This window comes from Pinus tabuliformis, chromosome 2_2, assembly GCF_031772625.1.
Source record: "Pinus tabuliformis cultivar Carrire ecotype Pingquan chromosome 2_2, CPIR1, whole genome shotgun sequence".
Taxonomy (NCBI): domain Eukaryota; kingdom Viridiplantae; phylum Streptophyta; class Pinopsida; order Pinales; family Pinaceae; genus Pinus; species Pinus tabuliformis.
The window spans coordinates 1,003,687,890-1,003,700,135 of record NC_142300.1 but is presented as its reverse complement, the minus strand read 5'-3'; the positions used below and the strand labels follow the sequence as shown (position 1 = coordinate 1,003,700,135).

At 38.8% G+C, this 12,246-nt stretch overlaps 1 pseudogene; it reads right to left on the bottom strand.

The window, feature by feature from the left end:
- Positions 1-5,661: 5,661 nt before the first annotated feature.
- Positions 5,662-7,823, bottom strand: LOC149196765 (protein MICRORCHIDIA 1 pseudogene; annotated as a pseudogene).
- Between the last annotated feature and the right edge of the window lie 4,423 nt (positions 7,824-12,246).

Genomic DNA, 12,246 nt, shown 5'->3' with positions numbered 1-12,246 from the left:
AATATTTGAGAAACTGGTCAGGAGTCTTGATCCTAATCAATTGATTTCTACAACTCCACTCGTGAATATGGTGAAACTATATGTGTAGAGGTGTCTTGCTTGAAGGTAAATAGGAGATTGGTTCCAACCAATTTCTATGAAGGTAATTGAAAGTGATTCAAGAATGTTCAATCCAAGGAAGGATACTCACTAGCTGCCTTATCCAACTCAATATGCAGCATATCTGACTATGGTTCTTTAGAAGAGACACGACCTAATAGAATTTACCACTAAGGAATTAGGCTAACACCATAGATGATTGATGGTGATATGCATGGTCGTGTTCTCTCCCATCTTTCCTTGAAACTTGGGAATATCAAAAGATAATTTGGAAGGAATAGGAGACCACCTAGGATCGTGGCATATGGGGTCATTGGTTAACTTGCCCAATTTCGAAAAATCAAGAGATGCTAGAAAGACAAGTTAATTTTGGTTAAACAAGTCTTAAGGTAGAGAAGAACCCCTACACGAACCTTGTGATCCCCCCATAGCAAAGCGTCTAGCAGGAAAAGATTAACTAAAGGGTTGATTGGAGCCAAAGTACTAAAGCCCCGGACTAGCCATCAAGGTGAAAGGATGATCTCCCCCATGGGGATTACCCCTAGAGGCAAAGTAATTCCCAAAACCATGACTTCTAATGGGGTTATACCTGACAATATAAGCAAGGCCTACTAGTGCAAAAGCACCACTGTAACCATGAAAACTCATGGGAATAGTTGCAGTAGAACGAATATTTCCCCCAAGTAAATTACCCCTCTTAAGGATTGAAAACCTTTAGAAAATGGCATTCATTCAAAAAAAAAAGTATCTGAAGGATTAAAAGTTCCCCCAAAAGCAGGTTTCCCATAGACAAACCAGGGACAAACGTAGATTCCTCCAACAAGTTTGTCGAAGATGACTGATCCATGCTAGAGAGCGTGACCATAAGAATAAATGAACTAGGTGAAAACCACCCAACTCCCATGGGTTGACTTGGGATTTTTCCCCATTCCAAACACAAATCTTAACGGAGGAGGGGACACAAACAAAATTATAAAACTTGTTGGGATTGCAGTAGCAACTGGTGGGATGTCCCATTGTGAGGATAGAGGAGTAGTCAAAATTCAGGTAGTGCTAGGTCCCTATAATACTACTATATCCCCCCCTATTGTTATTTTGTGCCCATGTAACCCCCATATTGTTATTGTTGTGCCCCATAGAATCCCACTATTGTTATTATTGTGCCCTTACATTATTATTGTTGCTTAGGCTTTGGTTATATTGTGACCCCTTAGACTCCTACATATACAACAGAGGTTTTATCATTTGCATAATACAAGAATTGTTCATTTATGTAATGTAAAGGAGGTTTCCCCCTCAAAGAAGATAATTTTTAAGTCGTAGGTCTATCTATTTGTGAGTTGGTTGCATAACAATTGGTATCAAAGCTTTGGATTCTAGGGTTTCACTACTTCAAACATATCATCATGGAATTTTCACTATAACGTGTTTTCTATGAACAGAAGCTTAAATTACAACCACGTGGAGTCAAAATCTTGGTGAACTTTGTGTCGAAATTTCAGAGCTTCGTTTTCTATGGTTTCCAAGATATGGCCTAAGGAAGTTAGGGTTTTTCATGATCCAGATTTCAGTCTCAAACAAGTGACTGAGGGAAAATTGTCATAACTTTCTCTTCAAGTATCAGACTGGAATTTCATAATAGGCTACAGAGATCCCATTTTCACTGGAAATTTTTGGATGAAACTATTTTCTTGTCCTGGTACTCAATTAGCTCATAACTCATCTTATCATCCTCAATCTAATGGTAAAGATGAGATAGTGAACACATGTTTGGAAGGATATCATCATTGCTTTATATCTGATAAACAAACACAATGGGTCAAGTAGGTACCTGTAGTTGAATGGTGTTATAACACTTCCTTCCATATTGCATAAAAAAATGACCCCAATTATGGCACTTTATGGATATCATCCAACATCCATCACATCATCTTTAAGAGAAAATTCTAAGATTAAAGCAGTGGAAAATCACATCGAGCATCAATAATATGTTCTCCAAATCTTAAAGAATAACCTCACTCTAGCGCAGAATCAAATGAAACAACATGAACATCAACATCACAGTGAAAGAATTTTTGATAAGTGACTAAGTAATTTATGACAACAACCATACAAACAAATGTCTCTCAAGAAGCTAAGAAGGATAATCAATTGTCACCCAAGTACTACGGTCCATACAAGGTGTTGCAAAAGATTGGTACTATAGAATACAAATTGGAGTTGCCTTCATCTTCCCGAGTATACCCAATTTTCCATGTTTCATGCTTAAAGAATGTTATAGGTGACAAGCTTCCAGTTCAAACAGTGTTTCCAAAACTTGAGGAAGAAGGAGAAATAATATTTGAGCCTGAAGCATTCACATAAACAAGGACCCAACAGCTACGGAATCGATCAATTTCTCAGTATCTCATTAAGTGGAAGAACTTACTCGCTGAAGATTCCACATGGGAGGATGAGAATTTTATACATAAGCATCCATAAATACTAAAGCATTGAGGAAAACACCTTTTTTGCCATAATACTAGTGTATCCCCCATATTGTTATTTTGTTCCAATGTAACCCCCATATTGTTATTGTTGCTCCCCATAAAATCCCACTATTGCTATTGTTGTTCCCTTACATTATTACTAATATCTAGGCTCTGATTATATTGTGACCCCTTATACTCCTATATATACAAAGGAGTTCTTGTCATTTGTATCGTCTAAGAATTTTTCATTTATGTAATGTAAATGAGGTTTCCCTCACGAAGAGGATAAATTTTAAGTCGTTGATCTATTTATTTATGAGATTATTGCATAACAGATAGTGGGTCATAATCACACTAATCAGTGGTAAAAAGTGCAATACATAAGACACTCTCAATGCGCATGGCGATGAGAGACCCATTATTCCCATGGTATAAGCACCACTCTCTCCATACATTAGATGAGAGAATAAGGAAAATGAATCTACAAAATAGATACTTAATGTACAAGTACAAGGTTAAGAGGGTTAGTTAGAGGTGGGTTGACTTGTGGTAGCAGAATTTTGTCTTCAACTTCAATAGTGACCAAGTCTTCCCCACCCAGTGTTAGCGCTCAAATCTGCCTCAGGCTGAAAGAGGCAAAACTCGAGGCAACATCAGACCAAGCTCAGCCTCGTAGCTAGCCCTACGAGGACAGGAGAGGGCTCTCTCCAGTCAATCTCGATAAAATGAGAAATCGGGTGCGAGATGACTAAAAATGGGTACTGATTTTAGGCTAGTAAATAGATAGGACAAGGGTATTTTGATAAATGACTGGGTTTTCTGGGCAGCGTTGGATTAAGGGACAGCACGAACAGAGAAGTTAAATCAAAGACACAGATTATCTCCTGAGGCAAGATAGGCAAGAGATTTAACATCAAATTCGAAATACTGTGGAGTGGGTGAACTATTGAGAGGTTGACAAGGGCATAGAAGATGAATCCTTGTCAAACAGAAGAAAACATTAAATATGAACACTTTCCCAAGGCAGAGCAATAAATTGGATTCTGCCTTTCTCACTTAAAATTATTCATTTAGAAATGATTATGAAATGAAATGGAAACATAACCAAGCTACATATGAAACAAAGGAAGAGACAAATGTTAAATTCACACCACAAGAATCTCAAGGGGTCAGAGCTGTATCTTTTCATTAAGTCCCTGTCAAAACTGTATAGTGAAGTTTTCCTTCACAGCTTTCCCACTGTTTGCTAGAAATTAGAACCCTTTACAAATGATTTTTTATGCAATAAATAAGCTTTACTGTGGGAAAATGGATCGACCCAAAGTGGGGGTTATTTAATCATTGTTAACAGAAATGAAAAGCCAACTATCTGTTCTGAAGAAAGGAGCATTACACTTGAAAACTATTTGATATCCCACAAAGAGACAACACCTGTAGCGTAGATATTTTGAATCATAATTGAAGTCCAACAATAGGCCGTCTATTCCTATTTCTCTGCCCTGGTAGATGTCTTTGATTTAAATTTTGGCTTTTTGGTTTCTGCGTTTTTCTAGAATTTGATCTATCCCTCTCACTGATACTGCACTCAAGATTTCTTCTAAGACCGAAATGGAACCAACTTCAAAGAGTCTCAATTAAGTTCGGATCATATTTCTTCTCTCATTCTTTATGACTGAAACTAGTATTCGACCCAAAGAAAAAGTCAAGTCTGGTAATGAATTTATTTTATCGAACTTACACCCAAACTACAGGGTACTTAAGAATTTGTTGCAGCTGAATTATGCTTGTAGCAGTGCATTCTTTCCACTGAGGCACACATCATAAATTGTTCGACTCGTCTCTTTAAAATCAAACTGTTGTAGAAAAGTGTCTTTAAATAGCGTGAGGAATCTTGGATTTCGTTTTTGGTTAGAAAATTTGGAAGTGAACCATATTGTTGGTAATCACATTTCCAAAAGATTACTGCGAGCAAAAAAAAAATGCCTTTATTTGTGCCATCAATCCGCAGAAAATCATACCCCTTGCTTCTTACTTCCTCCTGAATAATATTAAGCATTTTTCGAGTCTGAGAAAAGACTAGCACTCGATGGTCCTCCGTGATGAACTTATCCAGCAGTTCCATCAAGAAAACAATTTTGCAGGATGCATTTCCATGTTTCTTCTCTCCATTTTTCGCCATTGTCCTTTCTTAAATCTCTCTCCACAGGATTAATGCCTCACCCGGCTTTCGAGCTTTTGCATAACCATTCACTAGACTTCCATATGTGGCTATAGTGGGATGCAATTTCTAATCTTTCATCTGTACGAAAATATTTTTGGCATCGTCCATCAAACCTGCTCTACTGTAACTTTCTATCAACATGTTCCAAGCGACTATATCTACTCTCACCCTAGGGTCTTTCTACATTTCTCAAACACTTTTTCTGCATGCCTTTTTTGACTATTGCAAAGGCCTTCATCAATGTGGTATAACTGATAACTGATGGAGGAATTGCAGCCTCCCTCATCTCATTGAAATATGTAAGAGCTCCTACATTGTCGTCAACGCCAATGCAACCATTTATCCGCGTATTATACGAGACAACATCAGGAGCAATCCGTGCCTCCTTCATGTCCTACACCAAAGCTTCGGCTTTATGCATCTGACCTAATCGGCAGTAGCCATTCAACAGAACGTTATAAGTAATGAGATTTGCAGGAACTTTGTTGGCAGCCATTTCCTGAAGGACTTTGCGCATTTCATCCATCAAACCCATTCGAACAAAAGCTGAAATTGTAGTTGTATAGGTCACTTCATCTAGGTGGCTCTTGGAGTCATCCTCAATCTGCATTGCCCTCAGCATCTACAACACATCATCCATTCTTCCTTTTTGCATATACCCTTTCATTAAAATAGTGTATATCTATGAATTGGGTTTGTAACTCCTTGGCAATAACAAGTTTGCAGTAGAAACAGACGACTCTTTTATTTGGTCCTGAGAGGACTTATTCTACTGTGAAAGGCTAGCTTTAGTGTGTTGGTTCTGACTGAAAGTTTCCTCAGAATCAATAAGCACTTCATCAGAAGGCCCAACTTCTGCATTGATTCCCCTTAAGACAGCACAGATATCTCTCCTGCCGCACTGACTTCCGCGTGCATCTCTTCTTCCTCGGTAACACCTACTCCCTTGATCATAGATTCCATTCCTTCTGCTATGTCATCAGCTGCTATCTTTGTCAATAGTCCAGGATGGTAACATATCTTTTTCAATACCGTTAAAGCAGCCAGAGTCGAACCTTCAGCTGACGAATGAGCTGTTTCACTATTCAGAAATGCTGTGCACAATCGCCACTGGCATGCTTGCTTCAATAAGGGAACCGAAATTCTCTGCTCCAAAGGCATAGTGTAAAAGAACTTTATCTCTTGTTTGAAGGTGTGAGAATATACAATGATGTTGTGCGTGTATTTTCGGGGCCATCACTGTTATTTGACTGCGTTCTAATTGTGACCGCGTCCCATATTTCCCAATGATGAAGTAACAAGCTTTGACCATCTGGAATTGCAGCAAGAGAATTGGATTCGTTGTAATGTTTGTGGCACAATTCAGCGTTGGGAGGCTATGTGCGTCGCGCGCACGCCCAGTGCGCCACGTCAGTGCAAAAAATGCACTATGGAGGAGCGCCCAATGCGCCACGTGGCCTATGTGCACCGCGCTCTAAGCCAATGCGCCGCGCAGACTTATAACATAGTCTTAGTCTAAAAAAAAAAAAAAAATCACCAGTTTTGCCCTCTCTCCATGAGACTTGCAGACAATTACGAGCATATTCTCCTCATAGATGTTATTAACTAATTTGTTTGATGTACCCGGAACTGATTGTAGTTCCTTCCCACTAGTGACAACCTGAACATTGCGAACGGGATTTGTCAAGGGGGGCATGCCCTGACTATTCGAAATTTGCTGCAGTGATACTCCTGGAACAACGCTTGGCAATCCTGGAACAACACTTGACAATGGACGAGGATTCTGAATTGAAGGTAAATCACTCTCTGGATCTTCTCTTTTTGACTTATTCTTTCCTTGATATCCAATTTTATCACCATTCTCTCTCCAGAAATCAAGAGTCATCTGCTTGAGTCTTGACTCCAACCTATGAGGACTGCAGTTTTTTCAAAATCCTGTTTATCATGTGCAGGTTCTATGAAGTTTGCTTCAAGAACACCTACTACACCTCTTCCTCTACTACTATTGTCTTGCCAAACCTTCCAAAATGGCATAATAAGCCGAGTTTTATGATAAATATTGAACCCGTGAACATTAATGAGAGGAGCTTCCTTTGTAAATCCTATTGTTTTTGCAACCGATACCTCTTTCATCCCAACACCAAGGTGTGGCTTGTAGATTATTACTTTGGAAAATTTTAGATCATCAGCTAAACTATGATATTCAACCGGCTTTCCCCTTAGAATGATTTGAAAATTTGGCATCTTCCTCAGATAAAGAATAGATGCATAGGCACGTAATGAATATAAATTACGGTAAGAAATATGTGACTGAACCAATTCAGTAGCATGTTTTGTTCCTGACTTCAGTCCACCTCGAAATCTTATATCCTCCTTATCTGTGTCAAAATAAAGCTCCAGGATGCCATCATCATTAAGCCAAAGGTTGTAAACAATAATTTTTGTTCCATGAGGACCAATGTCATCGAACTATTTCATAAGCTTAGTTTCCGATGCATAGGGAGACCACTGCAATATTGTGGCCAAGTTTTTTGTCCAAGTACTTTCTATGCTGCAAATAACATTCTAAGTCCTTCATGATCTGATGGAAGCTCAAAATCGACCATTGGAACAATGATGTCATCCTGACCAGTTTTCCTCAAGAACGTATAGGAAATGAGCCCAATACTTTGTGTTGACGAGCTGCCAGAAGAACTTCGGGTGAAAACAATAGCATCTGCTCCTAGCCTCATCGTGCTTGTTTTGAAACCATTACCATATTGTCCAATGGTAGTATTTGTGTTCTTCATGGAGTATCCCAATCTCATGCACCGTCAGATGCATTTAGGATCCATACCCCCTCCATCATCCTGAAAAAGTAAAGCATGGTTGTAATCTCGTGGGTTAAAAATTTGGTCTGCTTTAACATAAGTTACACCATTTTGGATCTCATCAACTGCATTATCAAGAAGCTCTGCAATCGCTCCAAATGCCCATTTGTGGGAGGTTGTATTAGAATGAAGAAATTTAGGGTGTACACGAACATGGTCCATTCCACCTGTTATAGTTCTTTTTTGTGTAGATTGGGCGTCATAATCACCTGCTCTCCAAAACTAGTGATTTTCTCAGGCAAGAAATTCAGACTAATTTGGCATTGAAGAGATGACTGGACGTATGTCTGTGGTTTGATCATTTTCTATCAATGCCTGACTTGTTTGACTAACAAGACTAAGTCTAACATTGGCTCCAATTGGGATGGCAGCTGCCGCTCTGTGGAGGTGCCAAGAACTGCAGATCTTTGGGTGAGCAGACAGTGCCTTCGTCCATTGGGCTATGGAGTCCATTATTCTGAATAACCAACATGACTCAATTTAATGACTGAAACTTGACTCAATGCAAACTGGAATGACTGAAAAACTTAACCCTAGCAAACTAACTCAAAATACCAAGACCTGAACTGAAAACTTAAGCTTGGTGGCAATACATGGCCACCTATGTTTCTTACAAAACCATATATCCTCAAACTATATCAAAATGCCAATGCAACCACTCAAGAAGATGGCTTCTTGACTGATTTTTCCTATCAGATCGTCTGGTCAACAGTACAAACCGATCACTAGGCATCCAAAAACATAGTTGACCATGATCTCCTTCATCACTGAACACTGCAATAAACACTTTCACAGATGACTGCAACAGATTGGCCATTGGATCCTGAAAAACATGAATATTTACCTCTTGCTAAAAGAACAAGGTGTCCATTTCACCTGCTTCTGATCTTTCTTCAAAATGTACTTCAGTGAAATCTGCTCTTGGTCCCCAAAAAAATCTGAACAAATAGATAAGCAGATCTCTTCTTGGAAAATCATTTCAACACATGAAACATATGAAGAAGAATCTGAATGGAAATCCTGAATGTTTTGATCTTCTGCGGTGTGAATGTACTGTAGGTCATATTCATATGATATGATAGCTAGGTTTTCATGTTCCTTATTACATTCATTAATCATAATAAAAGCAACTTCAGATGATTCTTGAAACTCAAGCATGACGTCTCTATCATCTATCATAAATTCATCCAGAGAAACTTTTTCACCTACTTGAACAAAGATATCCTCTTGCTATTCATGAATTGGCTGGATTACCTTGGTAGGAAGGTTGTATTCTGATGAGATGAGGGCAGTTAGGCCTGTAACTCTGCCTTCTTTGTTTGAGGTAGCCTCAACAATGCAATTCTCTTCTATGAGATCCGGAACAACATGTTTTTCCTCATCACAATCCGTCTCTCGATCTGGTTTATCATCATCACTTTCGGAGATTGGAACATCATTTTCCTGCGTATCCTCATTTGTTTCAACCAGATCTGAAATAGTACTTCTTTTTTCATCATTTTCGGTCATATGGAAATCTTTAACCTGTTGATTTTGATCCTGCGGCAAAGTTTCCTCTAAGAAATCTCTAGACTGTTGAAATGGATTTTCGTACAATGCTTCCATGATTTCTTCGTCCATAAAATTATCATCTTCATAATGATTATCAAGGCTTTCAATAAAACTATGAACATGGCTACAACAGTTCTGAACTAAAGTCAAGGAAGGATATGATTCTTTGTGCCTTTCAAGGAAAACTGCATGAAAATCCTTTAAACAATAAATAAAAGCAGGTGGCAAACTTTCATACCAAGATCGGGCTTCGTCTTCCAGGGTAGCCATAAACATTTTCATTAAACAGTCTTCAGGAAAATTGATCTTTAACCTATGCACATGAATGTGAAATTTAACCAGATGAAGAGCAGCATCATTACCTTCCACATTTCTGAACACAGGAAAATTCTTTGACCAATCTACCTTGGGCATTTTATTTGGAAAACCTGGGATGTGATCTCGGCTCATGGGAGCGTATCTTCTTGCAATCCGTTCCATCTTGAAAATGTCAAAGCTACTGATCCCTCTGAAGTGGAGTCACCATGAAGGATTGATTGTTGAATTCTTCAGTGAATGGAGTCGCCAGGTGAATGATTTCAGCCGTCTTCTTATGTCTGATCGTTGTTCACCATCAACAATCAGCTTTGAACTTGAGATATGTACTGGGGCAAAACAATCTACAAGTAAGCCATTTCGTCCCCAGTATGGTCGCCACTATGTTAGCGCTCGAATCTACCTCAGGCTAAAAGAGGCAAAACTCGAGGCAACATCAGACCAAGCTTAGCCTCGTAGCTAGCCCTACGAGGACAGGAGAGGGCTCTCTCTAGTCAATCTCGATAAAATGAGCAATAGGGTGCGAGATGACTAAAAATGGGTACTGATTTTAGGCTAGTAAATAGATAGCACAAGGGTATTTTGATAAATGACTGGGTTTTCTGGGCAGCGTGGGATTAAGGGACAGCATGAATAGAGAAGTTAAATCAAAGACAAAGATTATCTCCTGAGGCAAGATAGGCAACAGATTTAACATCAAATTTGAAATACTGTGGAGTGGGTGAACTGTTGAGAGGTTGACAAGGGCATAGAAGATGAATCCTTGTCAAACAGAAGAAAACATTAAATATGAACACTTTCCCAAGGCAGAGCAATAAATTGGATTCTGCCTTTCTCACTTAAAAATATATATTTAGAAATGATTATGAAATGGAATGGAAACATAACCAAGCTACATATGAAACAAAGGAAGAGACAAATGTTAAATTCACACAATAAGAATCTCAGGGGGTCAAAGCTGTATCTTTTCATTAAGTCCCTGTCAAAACTGTAGAGTGAAGTTTTCCTTCACAGCTCTCCCACTGTTTTCCAGAACTCGGAACCCTTTACAAATGATTTTTTATGCATTAAATAAGCTTTACTGTGGGAAAATGGATCGACCCAAAGTGGGGGTTATTTAATCATTGTTAACAGAAATGAAAAGCCAACTATCTGTTCTGAAGAAAGGAGCGTTACACTTGAAAACTATTTGATAGCCCACGAAGAAGCAACACCTGTAGCGTAGATATTTTGAATCATAACTGAAGTCCAACAATAGGCCGTCTATTCCTATTTCTCAGCCCTGGTAGATGTCTTTGATTTAAATTTTGGCTTTTTGGTTTCTGCGTTTTTCTAGAATTTGATCCATCCCTCTCACTGATACTCCACTCAAGATTTCTTCTAAGACCGAAATGGAACCAACTTCAAAGAGTCTCAATTAAGTTCAGATGATATTTCTTCTCTCATTATTTATGACTGAAACTAGTATTCGACCCAAAGGAAAAGTCAAGTCTAGTAATGAATTTATTTTATCGAACTTACACCCAAACTACAGGGTACTTAAGAATTTGTTGCAGCTGAATTATGCTTGTAGCAGCGCATTCTTTCCACTAAGGCACACATCAGAAATTGTTCGACTCGTCTCTTTAATATCAAAATGTTGTAGAAAAGTGCCTTTAAATAGCGTGAGGAATCTTGGATTTCATTTTTGGTTAGAAAATTTGGAAGTGAACCATATTGTTGGTAATCACATTTCCAAAAGATTGTTGCGAGCAAAAAAAAAATACCTTTGTTTGTGCCATCAATCCACAGAAAATCATACCCCTTGCTTCTTACTTCCTCATGAATAATACTAATCATTTTTTGAGTCTGAGAAAAGACTAGCACTCAATGGTCCTCCGCAATGAACTTATCCAGCAGTGCCATCAAGAAAACAATTTTGCAGGATGCATTTCCATGTTTCTTCTCTCCATTTTTCGCCAATGTCCTTTCTTGAATCTCTCTCCACAGGATTAATGCCTCACCCGGCTTTCGAGCTTTTGCATAACCATTCACTAGACTTCCATATGTGGCTACAGTGGGATGCAATTTCTGCTCTTTCATCTGTACGAAAATATTTTTGGCATCATCCATCAAACCTGCTCTACTGTAACTTTCTATCAACATGTTCCAAGCGACTATATCTACTCTCACCCTAGGGTCCTTCTGCATTTCCTCGAACACTTTTTCTGCATGCCTTGTCTGACTATTGCAAAGGCCTTCATCAATGTGGTATAACTGATAACTGATGGAGGAATTGTAGCCTCCCTCATCTCATTGAAATATGTAAGAGATCCTACATTGTCATCAATGCCAATGCAACCATTTATCAGCATATTATACAAGACAACATCGGGAGCAATCCATGCCTCCTTCATGTCCTGCACCAAAGCTTCGGCTTTATGCATCTGACCTAATCGGCAGTAGCAATTAAACAGAACGATATAAGTGATGAGATTTGCAGGAAATTTGTTGGCGGCCATTTCCTGAAGGACTTTGTGCGTTTCATCCATCAAACCCGTTCGAACAAAAGCTGAAATTGCAGTTGTATAGGTCACTTCATCTGGGTGGCTCTGGGAGTCATCCTCAATCTGCATTTCACTCAGCATCTGCAACACATCATCCAATCTTCCTTTTTGCATATACCCTTTGATTAAAATAGTGTATATCTGTGAATTGGGTTTGTAACTCCTTGGCAATA